Source organism: Manis pentadactyla, chromosome 6 (assembly GCF_030020395.1).
Source record: "Manis pentadactyla isolate mManPen7 chromosome 6, mManPen7.hap1, whole genome shotgun sequence".
NCBI classification, from domain to species: Eukaryota; Metazoa; Chordata; class Mammalia; order Pholidota; family Manidae; genus Manis; species Manis pentadactyla.
This window is the reverse complement of record NC_080024.1, coordinates 104,647,857-104,672,868: the sequence shown is the minus strand read 5'-3', so window position 1 is coordinate 104,672,868 and position 25,012 is coordinate 104,647,857. Positions and strand designations below refer to the sequence as shown.

The 25,012-nt window shown below is 43.9% G+C and overlaps 1 long non-coding RNA gene across 2 annotated transcripts; it reads right to left on the bottom strand.

The window, feature by feature from the left end:
• Window positions 1-578: 578 nt before the first annotated feature.
• Window positions 579-24,786, bottom strand: LOC118920998 (uncharacterized). 2 transcript variants are annotated; one of them, XR_005028154.2, is made up of 3 exons: window positions 24,575-24,786; window positions 23,959-24,060; window positions 579-785 (listed from the first exon to the last, which is right to left on the bottom strand). It is a non-coding gene; the product is annotated as an uncharacterized LOC118920998 (long non-coding RNA). The 2 variants fall into 2 exon arrangements; XR_005028156.2 differs by lacking the exon at window positions 579-785 and adding an exon at window positions 17,482-17,605.
• Window positions 24,787-25,012: the final 226 nt, after the last annotated feature.

The following is a 25,012-nucleotide window of genomic DNA, read 5'->3' as shown; positions in this document are numbered from 1 at the left end:
CCAAGGTTGCAGGGTTCAAGGGAAGTTTGAAGGCAAGGAGGCCCTGCTCCCTGCAAAGATCCTAACCCTTCTCTCTGCATGTGCGACCTGGAGCCCCTGGACTTCACATGCCTCTGAAAACTGAAGAAGATATTGGGGAATCCATTCTCTTGGGAAGAGGTGGACAAACTACAGCCCATGCTCTGGAAGAGCCCAAACGCTAAGAATGGTTCTTACATTTTTAAAGGGTTGGGGGAAAAAAAAGAGAATATACAACACAGACCATACCTGACTCACACAGCCTGAACCATTTACTATCTGCCCTTTGCAGAAAAAGCTTGTCACCCTGGCTCTAGGGCGCTGGTCCTCAAATTTCCACATTCATAAAAGCCACTTAGAGCACTTACTGCATATTCCGATTACGTCCTCCAGACAGCTGACTTAGCAGATCTTGGGTGGAGCCCCCAATATCTGCATTCTAATAACCATGGAAGGTAATTCTAGTCTAAGTGAGCACAGGATGACCTTACAAATGTTCCCTTTGAACTAATCAATAAGTATATATTTTACAATTTCTATGCGGCCAGATCTCTGCTGAGTGGAGAGGGAGACACAGCAAAGAAGATAACTCACCTCACTCCGTGGAAGAATCTTCAGAATGAGCTGAAGGAAAGCTTCTTAAATGAAACTGCTAGAGATGAGTAAGGGGCAAATGGCATGGGGCCACTGTCCATGACCTGGGGTTTTGGGTGCAGCGCCGTCACGCGGGGTCGTGGTCACGCCGTTTGCAGAGTGGAATGGAGTGCCTGAGAAAGAGCCGGCAAGGTTTGGGATGTGGGCAAGAGTTGTTTGCAGAGGTGCAGAGGAGGAAGGGGTTTCTGGAGTGAAAGCTGCTGATGTGTGGGCAGAGAGCAGAGGCCTGACCCCCGAGGACAGCCTGGAGAGCAGAGCCCACGGGCGACCTCTTCACAGCAAGATCTACTCAGAGGAGCAGCTTCTCCTCCTTCCTCCTCCTCTTCAAGCCTTGTTAGGTCCTAAGCCAGAGCTATGGGGATTCTACATCATTCTACCTAAAATTAATTTTGTAATTTCCCACCCTCTCCCCACCTGCATCCATATATACTCTGTAAGCTTATTAACTTATGTCTCTGTTTCTTTACAGAAACTATTCTTATAGACTTGATTGTTCTTTCCATTTCACCATCTTATTTATAAAGAAAATCCTGTCTCATTTCCAAGACCCAGCCCAAGCATTATAATTTCCTTAAAGCAAAGATCTCTCCAATTTCTTTCCCTCCTGAACAGAGCTGAGCAATTTTTCAGTTTGCACCAACCTGGTATCTTAAACAAAGTAAAAGAATAGGGCTCACACCATATTAGAACAAATTGTCTTCATTTCTATCTCTCTCCTGTACAAGACAATGACCTCTTTGAGGTCAAAACCATGTTCATCCACTTCCATTTCCTCAGCACCTGCAACAGTGCACATCGTAGCTGGCAGCAAACTTCCCTTCCAAGGATGACTGAATAATTCAGGAGCAGGGCATTTTTAGTTTGTGGAGGCCCCTAAACATCAGAGAGTGGTGCCTTCAGCACCACACAGGTTCTTACATAGGGGGTGACATTGCGATTCCATTTTAGGTAACTTGTAAAGAAAATGGTCATGGAAAGTAGGAGTCTGAAGACAGTTTGTTGAATAGGTTGGAAGGCTGGAGAGTCTCCCAGAGGAATGCAATGACTTATTTCTTTGATAAGAATTCCTTGGCATCTCAGCATCTTTACATTCAGTTAACAGCTGCCGAAGAAGGTCATGGGTGGGCTCTGAGATGGGCACAGTCATACACTGTGTGTCCCAGGTAGCACATCTGCTATTTGATCACCTGAGCTTTCATATGGCTTATCAGGAACCCTCCTGGGGCCCTGAAAGGCCAGGATAAATAAAAAATAATAACTTTAATATTGCTTACAGTGCTAAACTCAGGAATTTTGTCAAATTACAACAGGAAATTGGACACAATGGAAAGAAGTTTGGTAACAACTAAGGCAAGTGATTCACCTGAAGGACAGGAAGCAACACTGAATGCACAGGAACTGGAGGAGCTCCAGAGACCAACCAGACAGCACAAAGATGAAGGAAATCAGGGCTATGCAGAAAAGGGAAGAGATGGGGAGCAGGCTGCACTGGGCCAAGACAGTGGAAACGAAGGTTGAGTTTCTGAAGCAATAAAGAGGAGGCCAGAGTAGGTAGGAATATAGAAACATTTCCCACTGGTGGTCCTAGGATTCTGAGTTTACTTGTCAGGACAAGTGGGTGTTATTTGATGGGAATGTGGCAAAGCCGACTATCTGAATTCCAAAGATACCTTACATTTCCCTGAATCCTCACATCTCCGTGGGGCTAAATTATAAATGCAAACTGATGGAGTGTGAGCAGAAGTAGTAAATGTCACTTCCAGGCCAAGGAGGTCAAAGACTCAGTGTGCCTTCCCAATCTTCCCTTCTGCCTTCCAGGCCCTGGATGCATGTCGGAAGCACCTCAAAGTGGGAGAAGCCTGGATCCTGTGTCATGGCTTGGAAGAGGGCCACCCAGGAAAACTGCCAGAAGAGGATTATCCCTGTTGGTCTTTGTGTGGGAGAAATAAACTTTCATTGTGTTAATCCTTTGAGATTTGAGGTTGCTCATTGCAACAGTTGGCCTGTCATTATTACTTCATTGTCGGAGGCTAGATTTCCAGGAAATTTTCAGGAGTCAGCTAAGTCACAGCCTAAATTGTCATTTGGGGCAAGGCATACATATGATAGGAAGTGCTTGGGGTGGTCTTGGGGCAGATGCAAACATAGAGGGAATATAAGCCAGTGGTCCTTTCTCCTCCATTGATTTTTGCTGGGGGCAGGCAGACTTCGACACATTGATTTCAGCTGCTGATTAAGTCATGTTCTGCAGTCTGTCAGCAGTCACTTCATTTCCTTTCATCTCATGTTTTCACCTGCTTGAAGCTCCACAACAATCAGCATATTGAGTTTGCAACTGAACATGTCAGAAGGACCTTACAAATGGCTCCCTTCCCTGATGGCAGTGTTCAGCCTAGTCTCTTCCTTCCTCCTCCAAGACAGTTGTTCTCAGGACTGTTGCCTGTTAGACAGAGAGAAATGCTAACACTGGAGGCAGCTGATGTTCACGGAGGCTAGGGCAGGGCAGTGTTCCATCTGGAGGAAGCTGGCGACCTACCGGGAGTTACCTCAAGACCGAAATGCTCCTTTCTCTTCCACAGAATGAGCTGTGAAGATACCCAAGACCCAAAGCAAGCTTTACAGTAAACAGGAACTAAAGAGCATACAGCAGGTGGTAGCTCAGATGCCAAAGCAAACCTCATTCCAGTTGAAGAGGGGGCACAAAAATAGAATCTAATATGGCCCAGAGTGCTTGGAGTGGGAAAGAAGATTCGAAACCTCAGGACAGATGGGCGGGAGAGAGGGGGGTGGAAATATCCTCTCCCTCTCCCTCTCCCTCTCTTGCATTTGTGGTTGCTTAAATGAGCAAGCACAACAAGATGGCTGCTGATGGATTGCTAGCTCCTGAGCACCGGCTGACGCACCTACGTGCCAGGTTTGCCCAGCTGTACAGATGCCACAGTTGATCCGTCTGTTGTGTGTGCCACACGCCGCTGCTGATCAATCTGCACATGCCAATTGCTTGATTTAGAGCAGGCTGGGACTGTGTGCAGAGCAGGTGGAGAATCGTTCTTGGATCCGTCTTGGCCCCTGTTCTCCTTTGTCCTGAGTACGCAGTGAGGCAATGGTGAGAGCTTCCCCTTCTCTGCATGGCTCCATCTTCCATGGAACACCCCAAGATGATGCTTGGTGCCCCCTCCACCCTGCCCCTGAGGAGGGACTGGAGAATCAAAACAGATTGGAAGCTGCCGTTAGACAGAAGATGGGGCTCCCCTTTGTGACAGATGCAAATGCTGTCAACAGGCAGGGGGGCAAGCAGACCACTGTGCATCTTTGTCAGGATTTCTGACACAAAGAGAGATCGTGTGCCCTCGTTTCCCTTCCTCCTGCGAATAATAGGCAGGCCAGAATGCTAACTCCCTGCCCTGCAGGCTGGAATCTGCTATCCTGTCTTCTCCAGGAGGTCAGCTCCCTTGGCAGCCCAGCCCCAGTCATGGTGGAGGGGGTGGAGGTATGGCCAGTGTTGGACTCGGGTGTGTGTGAGCATGTGCACGTCTGTGTGTTGTACACAATGGTGTTTAGTCAACATGTCTTCTGGACTTTTCATTATCAGTTTGAGTAGCCATCTGAGGGACTTGCAGGGAAAGCAGGCTGAACCTGGCAAGGGAGAGAAGCCCCAGGGTCTGAAAGGTGGTCTGTGGGATGGAGAGGTCCTGGAAGTCATGGGTATGTGCAGGCCAGCCAAGCAGCACACCCTGCCTATTTCTAGGCTCTCATCTTCTCTCCTCCTAGAACTAATCCTGGACAGCAATTGCAGAGATCTTGTCCTTCTCAAACCCAACTCTCCTCTCCTCTCCCTAAGCGATGGTTCATGCATCTCACATACAGCCTGGAGCCTGGCCTGTGCTGCCTGCGTAATCTCCTCTGGCCACCTTGGCTGGAGGTGCCAGTCCCTTCCCTCTCTGGAGCTTATTGTCTGAATATCTCCCACAATTCTGCCATGCATAAGATGGTGTGCAAACTTCTCTAGGTGATTAGTGCAGTGGGTGCTGGCACCCTGTCTTGTATATTTTGCCCTCCCTACATAGCAACCATAATACCACTATTCAACTGTTAGACTTGAAATAAATTTTGGCTAAAATGAATGAGTTTCCTGGAAATGGCAACTTGAAGATTTGCCTCTGCAAACTACATGCCTCAGAAAAAATATTAGCAACAAAGACTTTTACACATATCCCATGCTTGCCCCCCCTCAGATCTTCCTCAAGGGCCAGGACGTCCTATTGAGTGATGAACCCCACTCAGCTCTTCCTTGACTGTTGCCCTACCCGCCATGAAACCGCTGGGTGCTTCCTTCATTTGCCAGCATTTGTCATAGGCTCCGAAGCTGGAATCACTTGCTGCTAAGTTTTGGTTTTTCAGGCTCGTGCAGAAGTATTTTCATTTGTGTCCTTTTCCATCTGACTCTTTAAACTAATCCTTCTCAACTTCAGATCTTTACACAAACCTCCCGTGTCATCATTGGGGAGCTCTGAGCCCAGAGCAAAGGTGGGAGGCAAAAAGCCCCAAATCTGCACATTTTATTTCATTGGTACATGTATTTAATCCATCTGCAAACTGTTCATTGGATAGCATTGCAGGCTTCTCTCTCTGGGAACACTAAGGTATGTGTATTCAACAGTGGAAAATAAACATAAGATTTTATTACAAAGTGCCACTGCCGCTCCTGGCATGAGTAATTTGTGCACCTGCATTTTAAAAATGTTTCAAAGTTTTTCCCCTTGGTGGATTCCGTGGTAACACACACTAGCTTCCCGGCTGTCACAGCCCACACTTGCAGGCTCCTGTCTCTTCTGCCCACGCTCTCCAGAAGTCCTGTTTTCAGAGAAGGGAGCGAGAAAACACGGAGACCACCCATGCAAGCCTGTGGGAGCACAGGACCCTGCTTTGTCCTGATAAATGCCTCCCTCCCAAGAATTAGCAAAAGTGAGGAGCATTAATCCCCAGTGCCAAGGGGTAGGGGACAGATCATCAAGGGAAGAATTAAGGACAGGATCTGCCCTACTAAGATGTGACAACAGTTTCTGGAGACGAAAGCAAAGCTGATCCCCTCTGCCATGCTCTTTGCCTCTCAGCCTGCTTTTCCTTCAGCACACAGATAAGTCCCTTGCAGCTAATCACTGAGTTCTTCAGCAAATAGGGCAGTCCAGTACGAACTGGATGGAACTGGGACACCCCATCAGTGAGACAACCTGGAGAACGGCACAGAGGCAAGGAAGGGAGGGTGCTATGATTCAGAGTGCAGTCGGCAGCCGGACTTTCTTTCATCGTTTTCTTCTCCTTCTTTTGCAATGATTCTGATTTTTGCAGGTGTCTAAAGTCAGTCTGTGTGCACAGTACAAACGAACAACCTCCCCTGTGATATCTGTAATCTCCTGGAAATGTTCGTCGATTCCTTCGAATGTCCCCCATAACAGCCCAGAAGGCTGGCAATTCCAAGTTATCTTAGGCATGATGATACTCTCTTCGAGTCGTATCGCAGCATACTGCACACTTCTCCCTCCAACGGTGGGTCTCAGAGGAGCACGGTAATGACCCATGATCGCTAGACTCTCTGTCTCTATAAACAACACCAGGCAGATTACTTGATCTAAAGAGTATTCATCTGTCCAGTGCTTCAGAGAGCCCCACGGATGGCATCGCTGAGTGTGAAATCTTCATTGTTTGGTACCATCGAGAGCAATGGAATGCTTGTTTCCTTTAAATAATACCTAGTGTTCCGACACTGCACGCCGTCTGCCTCAGGAGCTGTTATACTTTTATATTCCATGTGAAATATCCAGATAATTGTTCCAACCACAGATAATTGTTCCAGTTCCCCCCTCCTTCTCATGGCATCTGGGTGCTAATGGAAGGAACACTTGTAGAAGGGCCATGTCCCTGAAGTTTTCTTCATGGGTACAAATGCCTTACCCAAGACCAGTGGCCTCAAGAAGAGTTATTATGAAAGCAGCTGATTATAATTATGTTATGACCACACCTGTGCCTGAGGTGTTTCTCAGTCTCCACCATGTTAGTCTGATTTAGTGATTCTTTACAGTAACCAAACTTCTTTCACTTGCATTCTGAAGAAAGGCACTATAAAAGGTAGCTATAAATATTATTTTACTATGTAGTTTTAAAGATGTTATATTTTGAAGCATTACAGGGCATGTAACGATACCTGAATCATTCTCAATGCCCATTATTTAAGCACTTAAACTTGATTTTGACATCACTGCTCCAACACAGCGCTTCTGACATATTGGATACACAGTATCAAAATCTTAATATTTTTTCAGTCATTCTAAAATATTTCTTATATTTACGACTTGTCCTGTCTTTAGAATTATGATTGGAAACAAGACAGTAATGAAATGATTTCAAGAGTTTTGTTAAGTGAGTTTCAGACCACTTGGAATAGAAGCTATATTGTTCATGGCTCCAGTTTCAAATGTTCATAAGCATCCATGCCCTTGTCCCTGGAAGAAATTTGCTATAGTCACTACTCTCTTCTAAATACACTGCACAAACAAGGGCCTACTTCTCAGGAGAATAACCAAGCCAAGGACATCATGTTGCATCTTTACGATGAAACGCAGATTTGTCATTAAATGGCAAATTCTTCATTTCCAAATGCTGAATATAAATGATGCTTTAAAAGATTTTAGTTAATGAAATTTAGCCCCAACTCCCCCCCAAAATGAAGAATTTACAAATATACTCTGGAACTTAGCCCAGAGTGTTTCATTTGGTTTCAACCTACATACGTTTTCTTTTACTTCATGATCTTGCCTTGTGGTATTTTGTTGTCTAGAGGCTAGCAAATAAATATCCATAGCCTTATAGAGTCCAGGAATACAGCCTGCTTGGTTTGCTTATTTATTTCCATGTCTCCTGGCTAGTTAAGCGTAACCTTTGTGGTTTCTGGCTGTTCCAGCTGGGGAAGACGCTGCCCCACTGCACTGGGGTTCTGCAAGCTTTGTGGCAGCCTGATCCTCTGCCCTGCAGCTTTTCCCCACATTGTAGCCCTTCTCTTCATCTTCTTGGAAGCAATTTGTACAAGAGGAGACAGAGCAGCCTCTTCCTCTCCAACATTTCTACAAGCTGACTTTTCAGTCTGGACACTGTGTAGGGGGTTTCCAGGTACTGAGGGTTTTAAAGACTCTTTCCCAACTGACCAGCTAGTTCTTATAGGCTTCAGTTTTCCACAGCCTCCTCAGTCAGTGTCCTGCAAATGTCCAAGGATGAAAACCTCCCCTCACTTCCTGTTTCTGCTCCTATGGCCTGGATGAGACACAGAGGTTGGGGGTGGCTGTGGAAGACCGACCAGGGAGGACTGAATGAAAGGAACTCTAACTCCATCCAATGGAGCTGCCCTCCAGTAACCAAAGGCTCATGTAGAGGTGGTAGCCCCATTCAAAAGGAAGTTCCTCTGGGGAAACTGCCAGCCCTTCGGGGAGATGCAATAGTCCTGTGGCCTGGAGAGGTATCCTCTTTCCTTCCTATGGTGTGCTGGGCAGTCAGGCATTAAATATTGTTTTGTGCTGTATTTTTCTGCTTTACTACAAACTCCAGTGTGACTTTGGGAAATTAAATTTCAAACTGTCCCACACATTCCTCACCCTTAAGACTGGGAGTGGAGAAATCAGACCTGGTTTCATGAGGATGATGGTGAAGTGGAGTGGGCTGACCAGCGTGCTTTCCCGAGGCTTCTCAATGCTGAGGAATGCAGGCAAGGCATCTGTTACACTAATGTGGTGCCCAGTGATGGTCTGTGCTATGGCTTTGCGAAAAAAAGCCCACGGGGGGACAAGTGGTGGTGACCAGAGGACCATAATCTCAAGGCAAGGCTGTGTGGCTCCCCTTTGATAGAAACTGGGATGAAGGAAGGAACTGAGTGACTTTCACAACCTGAAGGGATTCCATTTCATCATTTTGTGCACATACATTCATGATGTACTATATGTTATATATAATTTACTACAGCATGCTTTTAAAAATAGATTTGAGAAGCGTGGAGACCCCGAAGCGTATGTTATTGTACTGGGCTCGAGTTTCTTTTTCCCTCCCACAGGGGACCTCTGAGGGTCTATTTGAGGGCATGAATATGGAAAATCCAGCTCCAAGTCCCCCGCTCGGCTCCCTGAACAGCACTGCAGAACTATGCTAAGCTCTTGTGGTTTCCAAAGAACAGATGCAAGAGACATAATACGTATAAAAGGAATTTGGGGAATGGGTCCTAAGAATCGCCACATTTGCTATCACTCTCAGACAAGGCATCTCACTCCGGGGGCACTGTGCATCCATGTGGCTCCAAACCACCAATTATTTTTCCAAGCATCGTAATTACAGCCTTCTCCTGAAAATGCCAAACACCCACATCAAATACAGCTTCAGAAATTTTCACTCAATAAATTGGTTCCAATTACTCAGACCTGCTTTGGCCCCCCAAAACTCCAACGGTCAAGTTCTTTTTACTCATCCTGGTCACTTTTTCCAGGATGTGTATACCTGAATTCTACATATTTTGTTGTCACAAAACGGATCCAGAGCAGGAAGTATAATGGAAGGAGGCAAGGAGAACACTGTCCCAGCACCCACAGCGTCCCTTTGTCTGTGTGGACACTGAACGGCTCACAGGCCGCAGGCCTTCCTCCTGAGCCACTCAGAATGCAGACTGCTGCATTTGGCTCACTGAGTGTATATGCAAGTCAGTGATGGTGAGTATGGATTATTTATAAGATGTTCACTTCCAGTTGGCGTTGCAGAAAACGTGCCCTTTGGCTTGGCCCACACAGCGGCTGCAGGAGCAGTGTCTTCTGAGGTTGGGCAGATCATGGCTGGCAGCAGGAGAGCTGTTAGTCAGCCTCTTGCTGAGCCATTGTGTGAAGCCTTAGCTAAGGTGACATTTGGAAGTAGCCCTGTGTGTAGACAGATTCTCATTCTATATCAACAACCCTGCAAATGACAAGATGAAAGGCATGTAGGGATACACTTTCAAAGGGCTGCCTGGGAGCCACACGGACAGGCCCAGAGACCTTCAGCTCCTTCTGGCCCATTAGTCCTCAAGTGCCCGCTTGGGGGATTGACCACGTCTCCCTGAGGACCTGTGTCTGCCTCAGGGGGAATCCTCATTTTATAACCACTAAGGAAGAACCGCTAGGGAAGCATCATCGCAAAGGAAGAAAGGGCACCGGCTTTGGAGGCATTCAAACCCTCTGAGCTGCATCAGCTGATGGGGCTCTCAGCCAATGCCGGATGAAGGGGAGTTTTCTGACAGCGACACCCGGTCACCGGACATCCGGGCAGGAGGAGAGCCACTCTGGGCTTCACGGCAGCCTCAAAAATGCTGTTGACTGAGGAGTCGTCTGATAAATGGAGCGGCAGGCCAGCTACTGGACAGTGTGGGTGGGCCCCACGTCATTTCTGTTTGGCACTGGGGTGCCCTGCTGCAATTTTAATGGACTATGTCCTTGATTCCTAGAATCCCCTGAGTTTTAGTCTAAATAACAAATTCAGTCTTTGAGCAACTTTAGGAGAGACTAGAGTGCTGACTACATCTCCTTGTTCAGAATGCCCCTCAACTCCCTTGCCAAGAAAAGGTTCAAAGCACCAACCTCGGGCCCTGTCAGGAACACGGCCCCCGGAGGTAAGGAGCCTATTAGGATCTGAGCCTAAAAGGACCCCCTTTTCATCCACCTTCTGACTCAAGTTAACGAGGGTTTCATTAAACTCAGCAAGTGGGTTAATTACATTTGGCTAATTAGATTTGGTTAAAATGGGTAAATTAAACTGATTTCCCCAGTAGCTCCTTCTATCACACCAGATCTTGGAATTAAAAGTCAGTATCTGTGAGTTTCCATCACATTGAAAACTAAACTGGAGCCAAGACATTGGGTTGTAATGGAATGTTCTTTTGTATGATCCACTGGCCTGCTTTTTTCTTTGGTGGAGAATTAGCACTGATTCGTGCATGTGATGAATCATTCTTGTGAGCCTACTATGTGCAAGGTGCTTGGAGATGTCACCAAACATGATTCATGCAGTGAGCCGACGTGCTCAGCCTTATCTTCCAAAACCTGTCCTCACAGGACGGGGGTAATTTCTTTCCTGAATGCCAAGCTTGTTCCCAGCAGGTAAGGAATGAGGAAGATCTCTGCACACCTGCAGAGCGGAGGGGCTGGGTGGGGAGCTCCCACAGTTGGAGGACAGGGTGTCAGGACACGGGAGCTTGAGGGTCCCAGAGGACAGAGTATCAGGAAACCATGAGAGTCTTTCTTAGATTCAGATGAAGGTGAGACCAGCTCAGGACCGACTGGGCCAAGAGTAGAGGTTTGGGCACATCACACACATCACTGAATACAATGGGCTCAAGATCTAGGGTTGAGAGAGGAGGGTCCCAAAGCACATGAGATGACTTCTCCCCTCCCTTAAAGTTGTTGCTTCCTATCCAGCCCTCCACATCCTTGTCCTTAAGGTAAAAGAGCAGAAATGCAAAGTGAAACATTTCTGTACTCAGCGAGTCCCCACTCCCTTCAAACTTTTGTACAAAGAACGTGCCAAATAGATGAATAATTTTATTCCTGATCCACTAAGAGGGATGGGAACAAAAAGCAACCGAGTGCCACGGGAAGTATTTCCCTAGGACAGAACGACGGCAGTGGGAAAATACAGTAACAAGATTTGGATCAGATTTTCAACTGAAGAAGTGCTTTGTCTTTATTGATTGTTATGAGTCTTTTTCAAAAGAATTTTCCTGGGACTTTAGAAAAACTCAATGAAAATGCATCGTTTATTTACTTATGGGTAAGGATGGCCCTTTCTTTTCCTAGGCTAAAAAGAAGTATAATAAGATTAGACATTACTTGGGAATTTGACAATACATGGAATATAGTTGGGGAAATGTTTTCCTAAAATTAGCTTGTCTTTTAGAAAGTAGGCTTTATCTAAAATGCGTCAAGTTTTCACTATTTCATCCATTATCCAGAAAAATGTCCCCAAATAACTTTCAGCCATCATTCAGAAGCAGAAGTGGTTTAGGTATGCCAGAATTGAAATAATTCTGTTACTGATTGAACTGATAAAGTGGTACTCCTGTGGGGTCCTCTTTGTTTTCCCCCTGGAAGGTCAGCAAAGTCAAGAAGTTATTCATGAAACCAGTATTCATTACTATTATTTTAAAAGAGTAAAAGCCATGGGTCTTGCCCTCAGGCAGAGAGGAATCCAGTTAGTGAAGTAAGACCCATGCAAGCCCAAAAGTTGGTCCCACAAACTGCCAGCAATGGGCAGATGAAGGCAGTACTGACCTCACTGTGCAAATCAGGAGAGGACTGATCACTTTGAGGAGTTTAATATCACGGAGGGCCATCAAACATAGAAAAGCGTGATGCAGGAGTGATGATCCGGAAGGGACCTTTGAGGCCATCCCCATCCTCCCTGGACCCCAGAACTGAGGCTTTGAGGGCCAGTGACATTCTCAAGGCCACAGAGCTGAGTGCAAATTTACAGTTCTTGACAGAATTCCAGAGCTCTTATTCACGTTCACAATTAAAAGTACTTTTTCCCTTCGGCTTTCCTTTGTGACATTCCTTTATAGGCTGGAAGAGCTCTGGGATATGCAACAGAAGGCACATTCTGATCTCAGCTTTGCCATGCGTGTTTAGGCAAGACACAAAGTTTCTCTAGATTTCAGATTCCCCAACTGCAAGGAGAGCCCATTAGGCTTTCCCAGTGCTCTCCACACTTCTCCACCAGAGGACCCCTCATGGCACAGCAGAGCGGATGGGCACTTGAGTAGGGGTTTGGAGGTATGGCAGTAATAAACAAGACGTGAGCTTCAAGTATCGGAATTTGTCTGTCTCAATAACTTATGTGATTTCTGCATCTTAATAGTATATCTGTGTTTGTTTTACTGTGAGAATGTTTGAAACTTCTTACTATCATTGAAAGTTGACTTGCAAGGAGGGCCTGCTTATCCTGGGGAACAAGGACTAGGGGGTTTTCTGAGGACATCTCTCCCCTCATTGAGCCTATGTTCTGTGACTGGTTCCAATAATACAATAGCTTTCTCACCACCATATTCAAAGATTCTCAGGGGAGCCGGTTGTTTGAGAGAGCTCCTGAAGGGAAAACTAGCAACATACACAGAGACTAGAAAAGGACATGGACATTTGACAGATGGAAACAAGTGGGTGATCTAGAAATGTTACAAAGACTGGCTCATCAACCTGGCCTCTACCCCCAAGGAGATCTGCTTTGGTGTCTAGTCAAAGTGTGATCCTTTACCTCAATTCTCTTCTGGAAAGAAGTGGACTATGAATGGGTATTTGGGTTTATGAGGAACTAGATTAAACATTTTTGAAAAATGGAAAATTTACATCTGATTCAGATACAAATCTTCTGAGTACCTCAGAGTGTTTTGCCGTCTTTCTAAGTCAACACCGAAGATGAGGGCCAATTTCTAGCTTTGCTTTACTTTGCCCAGCTCTCTGATTATGGCTCCCATTACCTTCTGGATCTGTGAGGGGGACCTGGAGCATAAAGGATAAATCTAGGGGTGCAAAGGGAGATGATTCTCACCCACTCCCTGGGCAGTTATCAGCAAAGAGAGGGAGGTCTGCCAAATGCCTTTGTCTGCTATAGCAGCAAAAGCCTTCTCCCCAGTGGTTTTTCCAGATGGAAAAGTACTCTGAGCTTCTGACCATTTCCCAGAGGATAAAGTGAATTGGGTAATGGGGAACTTTAGTTCTTCTAAGCAACTGAGCCTGCATGAATCATGCTGTTTGGTGACATCTCCAAGCACCTTGTACATAGTAGGCTCACAAGAATGATTTATCACATGGACGAATCAGTGCTAATTCTCCACCAAAGAAAAAAGTGGGCCAGTGGATTATACAAAAGAACATTTAATTACAACCCAATATCTTGGCTCCAATTTAGTTTTCAAATCCGTGGATAGTTACAGAATAACAGATTTAGATTGATCTAGGTTACGGAATCATAGTCTTACTAATCGGTTTCAGCTCTGGTGCATATTTGAATCACCTGGCAAGCATTCTAAAAACACTGATGCCTGGGCCCTACTCTAGTGCAACTGAGTTAGAAACTCTGAGGCAGGCCTGGAAATTGTTATTCCTTTTTTAAAATTCTCCAGGTGCTTCTAGGGCATGAGACTGCGAATGGCTCATCTAACCCGGCAGGTGAAGTGGTTTTCCCAGGATCTCACAGAGCCGGGGGCAGAGCTGGGAGGAGCACCCAGCCTCCCCACCCGGTCCTGTGCTCTTTCCCACACACCACATCGGTTCTCTTTAGCCCTGTGGCCTGTGGGATAACTTGCACTTTTCCACTGGGAAAAGGGAGCAGTAGTTGACCCACTAACCCCCTGGAAACAAGTGCTTCAGTACCATGGGAATTTTCCTGGTCCTATTTGTGGAAATAGTCCAACCTTGGATGTTTTTCCAGGAAAGGATATTATGAGCAGGGTCCCTTTGGTAACTGCCTATAAGCATTATTTGTAAGGCATGGGAAGATTCTAGCCCCAAAATATCCCCTGTGCCTTCAGTTACTTATGCTGAAAGGCATCTCTTAGGAATATTTACAGGGGTTGAGATGTATTACTTATTAGAATATAAATGAAGCTATGTACAACCTTTTCTCAGCCTGCTGGTCTAAATGCAGAACTGGAGGTTTGAGGACCTAGCACAGGGCTTAGCCTGAATAGTTTCAGAATATATGTATGGTAACCACCTTTTACTACGTTCTTATTATGTGTAAGAAAACCATTCTGGGCCTTACGTGCATTCTTTAATTTATCATCCCTGAAGTAAGAGGTAATTATTATCCTTGTACTAAGAACATCCAGTCTGAGGCTCACATTCTAATTCTGAGGCCTACAGGTTCCATTTAAACTGGAAGACCCCCTGAGCTCAAGACTAACCCCGTCTTTACATGGCAGGAAATGGAACCTAGGCAGGTGGTGTGATTTTGTTCCAGGAATATATAAAATATTCAAGTGTATATCAAAGATTCAAGCCTTATCAAAGTCAGTGAGTTAGTGTCTTTCAAAACTGGAAAAAGAAAGGCCTTTGAGTCTCTCGGTTCTGCATTTAAATCCTGGTCTGACCATTTTCTGACTGTAGAAAGGTTACTAACCTTTGGGAGCCCCACTTTCTGAAGGGAAGGAGGAAGGAAGAAATAGAGGGGGGCAGGGAAACAGAGAGGAAGGAATGCAAGGAAGACGGAAAAGAAAGAGAAAGAGGAAAGAAAGGGAGGGAGGTCGTGAGGAAGGGAGCAGGATGTTTAGAGCCCAACGGCGAGAGATGCTGGAGAGGCGGCCTGGCTGTGCCGTCACCGAAGGTCGTAGGATATTTGGGATTCGCTTTCTAAAGGGCATTATTTTCTAATCCAAGATCCCAAGCAGAAGACCAGGACCAGCTGCAGGAAGGAGAAGGAGGCCTGGAATAAGGATGACTGGATGGAGGGAGGGTATCAGTGAGGGTTTCCACAGAAACAGGGTAGAGGAGGGACTGGATTTATTCTGGAGAATTTCTGTGACAAGAAACACATGGAAAGAAAAGGCAAATGTTGGGTCACTGAAGGCTCTGAGGGGCTTCTCTGTGGGGCTCACTTAAGACCTGGCAGGAGTCAAAGGCATGAAACGGATCATTTCCACCAGAAGAATATCCTTCTTTGAAGCATCCCCCCTACAAAAGTATGTCGTGGACTAGAGCTTTTGAAGAAAAGAGAAGGGAAGAAATGGGTCGAAGTGAATCAAAGGAAGTGATAAAGCTCTCTGTGCCCGTCTCCTGAAACAAAGTACATGGAGCTTAATCAGTGCATTAAGCCACCCGACCAGAAGAGCCTCTTATCCAAGCCCACCTTTGGGGCCTCATCTGCTTCAGGAGTTCTTGGAAGATGAAAAGCTCTTTGAAGTGCTGGCTCTGATGGTGGCCACGAGCTCCGTTCACTCGGTGGGGAAAAAAGCAAAACCACCTATTCGATGTGTTCTGATACTTACGAGCGCCTTGTGGAAGGTGGTGTCCTCTGAATACAGAGACACCTGTGGTGAAATGAAGAAAAGCAAGCAGGGGATGGAAGGAGGTGGACTGGTACAGGCAGGACCAACAGAATTGTCCATTACTGTCAGTCCTGGACAGGGAGGGGAAGGAAGGCCAGGCAGGAACAGGTGGCCAGGGTGGGAAGGAGGACATGCCAGACGTGAGATGTCAAGTGTGAAGCTCCGAGTGGAGAAACTGAAGCCACTCTGAGACTGGCCACGTGAGAAGAAAGGAATCGTGTCACCCTGAGGCAGGAGTCATTAAATTTCTAGGGAGAGGACGTCACCTACAAGGAAAGGCATCAAGCCCAGGTCTTTACTATTGGCCTGGGGAAACAATGAAAGAGGGTGTGAATGAGCAGTACTGGCGTGGACTGCTCCTCCTTGGGGGCTGTCTCTGTGTTTCCGCTGTCTCTGGGGTCCTCTCTCGGACTCTTACCAAAGTCAGCTGGAATGAGCATTGGCAATATGCAAAAAATTTCAAAGCAAAAAGTAAATCACGAGCAAAAGTGGAGACTTGTTTACATGGAATCATAATTATTTCTTTTTTTTGCTTAAGGAGGTTTCTAAGATAATGACTAGACCCTTCAAAGACTGAGAAAATGATGGCCAAATAGATGAATAGATGGCAGAAGTCGTGATTCTACTTTTAAATACAATTCTGAATTTCTTTTCATGATTGGATTTAAGAACATAAGGCATTCCTGAGGTTTACTCATCTCTCTGGGGGAGACTGAAATCCACGGGGCCCGCCCTGCAGAGCAGGGCAGGCGGGGGGCATGTGGCGCGGTGGAAAGAACATGAAAGGGGGGTCTGAGGCACTGGACTTTTTTCTCTGCTCTTTCTGGAAGAGCCAGCCTTGGCCTGCCACCAAATTAGAGGTTTCACTTTTTTCCCGTTTGTATCAGGACTAGTGTAACCCAAAGATCTGATTCTAAAAATGTATTGTCCTAAATTGGTCTATCATCAGGACCTGGCTAATAAAAATATGGAGGTTTGGTATTTTCATTATCTCCTGACATCTGTTTTGAAAAACTGCTTTCCTTTTATTGGCTTATGAATCCAGAAAAAAATAGACTAGGTTGTACTTAAGCCTTACTTTTGCTAACTTTCTGGGCAAGAAGTGGTTGAGATTTATGCTTCTTTCTAGACAGCCCCAAAGTAGTCTTGGAGAGAAGTATGCTTCAAAGCACTCTCTCTTTCCTGTCCTCATAAAAAAGGGCAAGGAGCCACTTCTCAAGTGCTCCTGGACCACCTTTTCCTGGGTGACTTGTTGCACATCCATTGGGAAGACTGCAGAGATTGGTGGGCAAAGAGCTGGTGCCAGTCTAGGCTCTGCCACTCTCCAGTGGTGTGACTGGGCCAGACTATGCACTTTCTTAGTTTCCTCATCCATGAAACAAGGATAATAATTGTGCCTCCTAGAGTTGTGTACATGAAACGAAATGATACAGAGTAAAAACAATACATGTAAACTGTTGTTGTAAGGTCACTATCAGTAATACAATTACCAATAGTCTCAAATTAATAATGAGTGGTCTCAAGTTAACAGCCTGCTCTGGTGGTTTATGACTCATACTCCTTTTTTTACCCTGCCCTCTCTGATTTTTATTGCTGAGTAGTTTTTTTGTTTAAAATGTGCCACACTGAATGTTGTTTAATAGCAACAGTTAATTCCAGATAATTACTTTCTCTCTCAGTCTTAATACTTGAATTTATCCTACCTGCCTTTCCACTGGGGTCTTCAGGGTTAATCAGAAGCAGCTTTGTGCTTGAATACGCGGTTGATCACCAAGTAGAATGCTGGGAGAAAGCTACTCCGATGCTTTCATCTTAGCATCCAATCCCCAGGAAACCCTGGAAGAAACAATTGACTTGTCTAAGGCCTCCTATAGTAGGCGGCAGCTATGAAAGCTGGTTGCATAGAACAGCCTAAGTATCACATTGTAGAGCTGTACTTACACACGCTCCCCTCTAGGCAAATGAACCAGAGGCACTGCCATGTATTTTTGAAGCATAAAGCTTTGTGCTAATTAATTATATCAATATCAACATGTTGATATTGATATAATTAGCACAGTGGATGACACTGATATGATTAGCACAAATATTTACTCTTCAAAACTGTCAGTGCATATGCATATAATAACCTTAATAATAATACTGAGCACTTTCAGCACCACTTTCTCTGAGGAGCTTATAAAGTATATAAATAGCAAATAACTGAAATTCCAACTTGACTGAGAGTTTCTATAGTGTCATTGAGCAAAGTTAAAGGGGTTTATGCAGTCAGAAGAAATCCCATAAATGTATTCTGACAAGAGCCTTTTTCTCTAAATAGAAGTGAATCTCCAAGCAGCTACCAAGAGGTATAAAATTAAGAGATACACTAAATTATGTAATTGAATCAAAATTGAATAGGGCTCCTTCTCTTTCTTTGTTCTGGTTAATGTTCAGCTAATATTTGGTTTTACAGAACAGAAGTGGGTAAAAACAGGGACACTGGAGAGTAAGAAAATATATGTGGGTCTCCTTGTCCCCAAGGTCTTTGATATAAAAAGTCCATGAGCCCCCTGTCAAGGAAATGTGCCCCCAGGTCGTCTCTCCATTGTTTCATGATGCAGATTCTATACTTCTTCACATAACTGTGACAGAAGAGAGGGTTTAGGGAAAATGTGTGTTGTATCATGAGAAGAGAGGGTGGGCATGGTGCCTAATGGTTCCATTGGCACTCTGCTGTCAGGGGCCTATGCGAACCAACTTTCCCACTGTGTTTGTGATGGGAGATATTAATCTCAACCAATTTCTTAGTTCTTTATTTCTGAGTACAGGCTAATTGGGTTACACATTTTCTTACCACAACAGCTATCCTGACTATACTATTGACATACTCTTCTGCTATTGCACCCAGAAATTCTTAGCTGCCATAGTTTTGAAGCCAGTGTAGCACATGTACACAGAAGCACTCACATACATAGCTGCACATAAAAATACACAAACAACACATACAAAATAAAACATAACCTGGAGTTCAAATGAACCCACTGAAGGAGCATGAAAGATAAGCACCAGGAGACTTTTAAATATGTTAAATTTTCCAAAACACTGACCTACTGGCAAACATCTGAAAAGTAAGCACGCTTTTATGGACTGACAGAGAGAAACATAAGTTATTTTAACCTTCTTTTTCTCTGAGCACTAACTCCTCTAATGGAGCATCCCAGATGTTGTTCTATGTCTTAGTGCCTCTTTGGATGTGAAGATCACACAGCAGGAGACAACATCTGGGGAAAAGAAGGAGAGAGATTGCAAGAGCGACTTGGAATATTGGTGTGTGCCTGGGTGTGCTTCTTAAATATGTTTCAGAGATTTTTTTTAAAGGCAGAGCCTTTTATAGATTATCACTTCTAATTTCTGGGTGCAATAGCAGAAGAGTATTTCAATATTTGTTCTTGAATATTACCTTTTCAATTTTCTGAAGAAAAGAGTTCTTTCTTGTTTTCATGCAGTTTTAGAATTCCAGCTGTAAATTGAACTTCCTCCTTACCGTAAATCATATTGTTCTGCAACTTCTTACATAAAACTGTTTTGGTCCTTCAATAAAGGACTTCATTGCTGTCATACTGAGAAGAAGTAGATAGTCTCAGCACCTCGTGCACATCATTGCTCAACAGTGTTGGATTCAGGGGTTTTGAAGTTTAGCATTAATGCCTATGATTGTCACATTTCATTTTGACATTGTAATTGAGACAAATCTCCACCTATTTCTTCTCCACCCCACTACTTTTTTGCTTTCAAGTTTTATCTCCCACTGCAATCGGAGCATACCAGCGCTGGAACAGGTGCCTACTCAGAGACACACACTGGAATCATTTTGCATTGTTGCCTCAATTCATGACATTTTGCTAAGCAGGTACCCAAAGGCACACACTGCAATCGTTTTGCCAGCATAATCTTGCCTTTTAATAGCTTCCTAACAGGGTATCCAAAGAAACACTCTGGAAACATTTTGCCCTCCTAATTTCATGTTGTAATGACATAAAAATATCATAAAGCAATTACCATCCCAAGCACAAAATGATCTTTAGAAGTCACTTTCTCCATAGACTCATTAACTTTTTTCTAGCTTTACTATTTTGATTATTTTAAAAAATGTTAAATACTAATTGAGAGACTTCATTTTAAACTGAATACCATTTATTTAGCACCACCTCTCTCCCTCCCTCCCTCCATTCCTCTCTCTCTCAACCAAATTGCATTTGGCTGACAGAACCCTAGATTTATAGATACACACACACCTTTTGACCTCTCCAGTTAAAATTCAAGTGAAATTGATCTGATACAAAGTAAAAAAATGAGCATAGGGCATGGATGGCTTTGGGGACAAAGGGTACAGTAGATTCTGGAGGTATCCTTAATCTCAAAAGTTTCTGTAGTGCCTGGAAAACACTAGGCTGGGTAGTCATTAGCTAGCCTTAGAAAATGTATATGGGATGCTGGAGAAGTTCTACATGTCAGCACAAACATCTGATTTCTACTACTTCCATTTCTAATGACTGAGATCTGGCAGGTATATTTCTCCAAATGAAAACTGTTAATCAAGGGAACAGACAATGATAAATTGGATCAGCCTCATTCCTTCATATAGGCTGTAATGTCAACTGGATGCTCCTGAATCAGCTATAGGAGGAGTTTGAGGTCATGTTTTTCTGTGAGCCATCTGAAATAAATAAGGAATGACAATCAACCTCAATAACCTTCTCTAGCATGAGCATAGGAGCCAATTTGCTCGTCCCATATGTGCCAGGTAATATTCATAACTTAACGTTTAATTCTCCGAGTGCATTCTTATCTGAATAGTGGAAGGTCTGGAAATGAGCTCAAGTAATTTGCATGAAGCAATGCCAGACGTTGCGGTCTCTCTACTCAAACCAAGAGATAAGATGGCCTCTGACTTTCTCTATGTACTCTCTGTCCATGACTAAATAACATAATTATGTTCTTGCCAAAAATTTTCTTCCGAGATCCCTCAAAGGTGACCTGTGGGGCTACTAGCAACTAGTTTGATCATTTGCTGGTGGTAGAGAGGCAGAATGATTGGTTCAGTTGTTTGAAAATAAAGCTAAAACTGGGAGGAGCTATTTGGCTAATAATAAATAGCAAGACAGATATATGAATAGAAATAAGCACCTTAATGATTTACATTACTATGAAACCAATAGGCTGGTGATCCAATCCGATATCCGCAAATTTGTATAATCCTCAGGGTAAAACAATTTAATGGGCTGTCTCTTTTATAGTTACAAAAGGCCTTTCATGTGATCAATTATACATAAGAGTACAATAAATGTAACTTTCTTCATACTAATCACATCTAACTTAAATTCTCTTGTTGGTCTTTGGAGTGTACGTAGCATACCCAATAAAGTTTTTAGTTCTGACTCTTATCAAAAGTTAATCTGCTCAGAACTTCCAAATAAATCATCCATATGAGGGACTTTCTTTTTTTTTTTCACACTAAATAAAATTGTTCACACAATACAGTTTGTTCGGAAACTGCCACCACCCCCTGTTCTAGCCCCTTCCTCAACACAACAATCTGCTGCTTGTCAGCCAGTGGGCCGTGGGGGTTTAATTTGATTGTTTTTCTTCTTTTTGGTTTTGTTTGCATTTTTTTGAAAAGGCATCCTAACACTGTGTTAACACTGTCACCTAAGGCTAACAAAACTTGGCTAAGAGATGGAGATTTCCAGTCCTCATTCAAAGGACAAGTCCCAGGAGGCACCGGGACCCTCCTAGGTTCTGATAAAGCCCAAATGGCCATCTGTTTTATTATATGTTTAATTAGTTTGCTCCTCTATGGAACCAGAAAGTAAAATGAAACCTCTCATCATGTGCCACTTAAGTTAGGGGTAAAGGTCACATTGACTCTGAAAGTCAGTGTAAAAATAAGAAATGACTAAATTCCCCAAATTGCCTTAGCCAACCAGTTGATGTTGGGCTATGAGTTAGTTGGTTCAATAAATATTTGTTTACCTACTACTAAGGAGCAGACACTGTTTTAGATGTTATAGATACAGTCATGAGTAAGAATTAACTGTATGTGTGCTTCCAAAAATAGAATGAAATTTAAGGCACTGTCCTGTTCCTATGCACCCACGGATATTCATTTCAACAAACCATCTCAGGACATAAAGGATAGGACTGAAGAAAAGCATAGAGAAAAGTGGTGGGTATTGTTCTTCAACCTTCAGAGAAGAAAATGAAAAATTTCTAAGAAAGGAAATTTCGTAAGGTCCCAGTCTGACAATTAGTTAGTCCCCTGAGGATTCATTTTGGGGGCTGCACATCCTGAGAAAGTCACATAGAAGTGAAAATTTGGAAAATTCAGACCTAACCACTGAAATAGAAGATGGAGGAGTTTGTGTGTGTATGTGTGTGTGTGTGTGTGTGTGTGTGTGTGTGTGATTTTTCTGTGAGTATCTAAGGAAACATATTGTGAAGACTTGCTTATTGCTGCCTGTTCCATGATTTTGGCCTCTCAAGTGTGGTTTGCTAAGGAAATCTGACTGCCAGCAAAGTACAGCAAATTGGAAAAATGACCTGGAACATCATAATCTACTTCAGCTATAGCAAAAAAAAAGACATCTGGTAGACCACTTGGAAGTCAGCCAATGATGAAGACTTCAATTAAAATAAAGAACATGTCCTCAGGAGAGCATCTCTGTGCTCAAGAAGTTATAAGTCCAATGTGCTACTTGAAAGCCAACTACGAGAGAGAAGTCATTTTCAAATAAAGCAAGACAGAGCGAGCAAGCCTTGAATTCTTTCAACAAACCTCTTCCCCATGCACAGTCCTAACTGATGACTTAACAGGAGGTGGCAGTGCTGTCACCCAGTGCTGGAAATAGGCCATCACACAGGAAATTAAGCTGTAGGTCTGCCCATAATGTTTCCAGGGAAACTCAAATATTAGCACAAAGTGTAGGGAATGCCATGGCATAGCTGAGAGTACCCTGGACCAGGAATCTACCAACCAGGGTTCCTGTTCCACCTCTCTCACTTTTGATCTGTGAACTTCAGGCAAGAGCCTTCATCCTTGTAAGTCTCTTTTCCAAGATGAAAAAATGAGGATACTAAAATTTACTTCACAGAATGAAGGGGAAAAGTACATGAAATATTCTATGGAAAGGCACTTGGTATAAGGGTTGGCGTATAGTCTGGCTACAATATGTTAGTTAAATAGAAAAAAAACAGAAGAGAAACATCATCTTTGCTAAGAATCTGGTATTAATTTTCATATTAGAGAAATGCAATCTGATCTAAATAGCATCTATGAAATAAACTCCCTGAACCACAAGATAATGTTGCCTTTTTCTGAAAGAAGACTCATGTGGCTATGGAGGAGAGAAAACAATTTTGAAGAGTCCCGGAAACAGGTTCAAGGATCGAACATGGAAACTGGACACGAAGGCACTCAATCTGCACTCGGGAAAAGGAGTCAGCAGTCAGTGTTCGCGAGGTAATGAGGGTTCGGCAAACTGGAGTCGCACAGAAATTCTCAGCAGACACACAGTCTACTTACAAGTTTCTTGGTTTCTCAGCAGCAGTGTTTTTATTAATTAATAGTCTTGATATTGAGTTTCTGACAAGAACATTTCTATATTGTAATTATTCCCAGAAATGCTGGATAACCATGAAATCAAACATCGTGGTGAATTCAAGATAACAAGCATGGATAATGCCCCTAACTCTTGAAAGCATAATTCTTAAGTAACCATCAATTAACACCTTAGGGGTAATTTGTTCATTGGGTCTTTTTATCTTAATTCAGCCCAAACAAAACCCAAAACTGCTGAACCTTTTGTATTACTTTATTATAGCATTTATAATTACTCTGTGTGTGTGTCTTTCTCTTCTACTAGTCTGGGAGTGTCTGTCTCCATATGAATGTTGTCTCTTACTCCTCTTTAGATCCTCAGCTTCTATCACAGGCTGGCACATAGCATATTATATACATATGAAAGAATGTGCCTCTAACAGTTCGGTAGGAGCAATGCCTTGTGGGAGTGATATGTACAGGGAATGAGAGCACCAGGGGGGCCCACAGTAGGCCTGGGAAAGGAGAGATGATGTTTAACAGAGGGTAAGCAATGGAAATAAGACTTGCCTTATGCCTCAGATTTCAGCTGGGAGGAGCTGGTCCTTACCTTCCTAATTCCCGACAATTGCTTTGTTGGGCTTTTGGCGCCAGGAAAGCCAAACTTCAGTAGTAAACACCATCTTCCTTTTTGGAAACTGATGGATGAACTCTGGAATGAAGAAAGGCATATGCTGATTCTCCAACACTAGTGACTGCAAATTACCCTAGGAGAATCCCCTCCCCACCACCCGAGACAGCCTGAACCCTTGAAAACATGGAGAAATAACTCTTTCTCTCTCTTTCTCTTTCAAAGGGACATGAAAATCTTCTGGCCTTGAGAAGTATGAGTAGGTTTTCTGTGAAGCCAAGAGTCAGGGAATTCCAGGAGAAGTTGAGTCTGCCATAGAACTGGTCCCTAACAAATAAATGATTATAACAAAAAAGGCAAGAGAGAAGACACCTGAACCCAAAACAGAGTAAACAGCACAGGAAAAAAAAAATGAAAGAAGCTAATTTTTGGCTGGCTTTCAATATAGTTTTGAAGGAGAGGAAGAGCAAGTCCAGAATCCTATTCTTCAAAGCCTACTTAAAAATGTCTACCCTCATTACCTGTTCCTTTTGATTTTTTAATGGAGAAGGACACAGATACTAAGCAAGTCTGCATCATCAGATAAACTACTCACATTCGGGCTCCTTTCCGCTTCTTATTCTCGGCTACTCTCCTCCAGTTCCAGGAAGCCATGTGCGCAGAGGCCTTCTCCGCAGGAAGGGAAATCAAGAAACAGAGAGTCATCGTCTGTCTCACGGCCTTGGCCTTTAGCAGCCAAGGATCACAAGCCTTCCTGTTACAGGTCAAGGGCTGGTGACTTATCTTGAGAGTGGGCAGGAATGTCGAGGGGGAAGGAGAGACGAAGGTCTCCTAAAGTGTCTCGTTATCACTCTTGGGACACGGCCCTGAAAGTGAGAACCAGAAGCCGCCTGCACTGAAATCATCTTCAGAGAATGTCACAAGGGCATGAGAAGGTTTTCAACAGTGAATTTTCTTGTTCTGTGAACATGTCCTTCACTGTAGTTTGCTTTATGACCATACCCCCTGCATTACAGGACATGGAAAAGAGTCC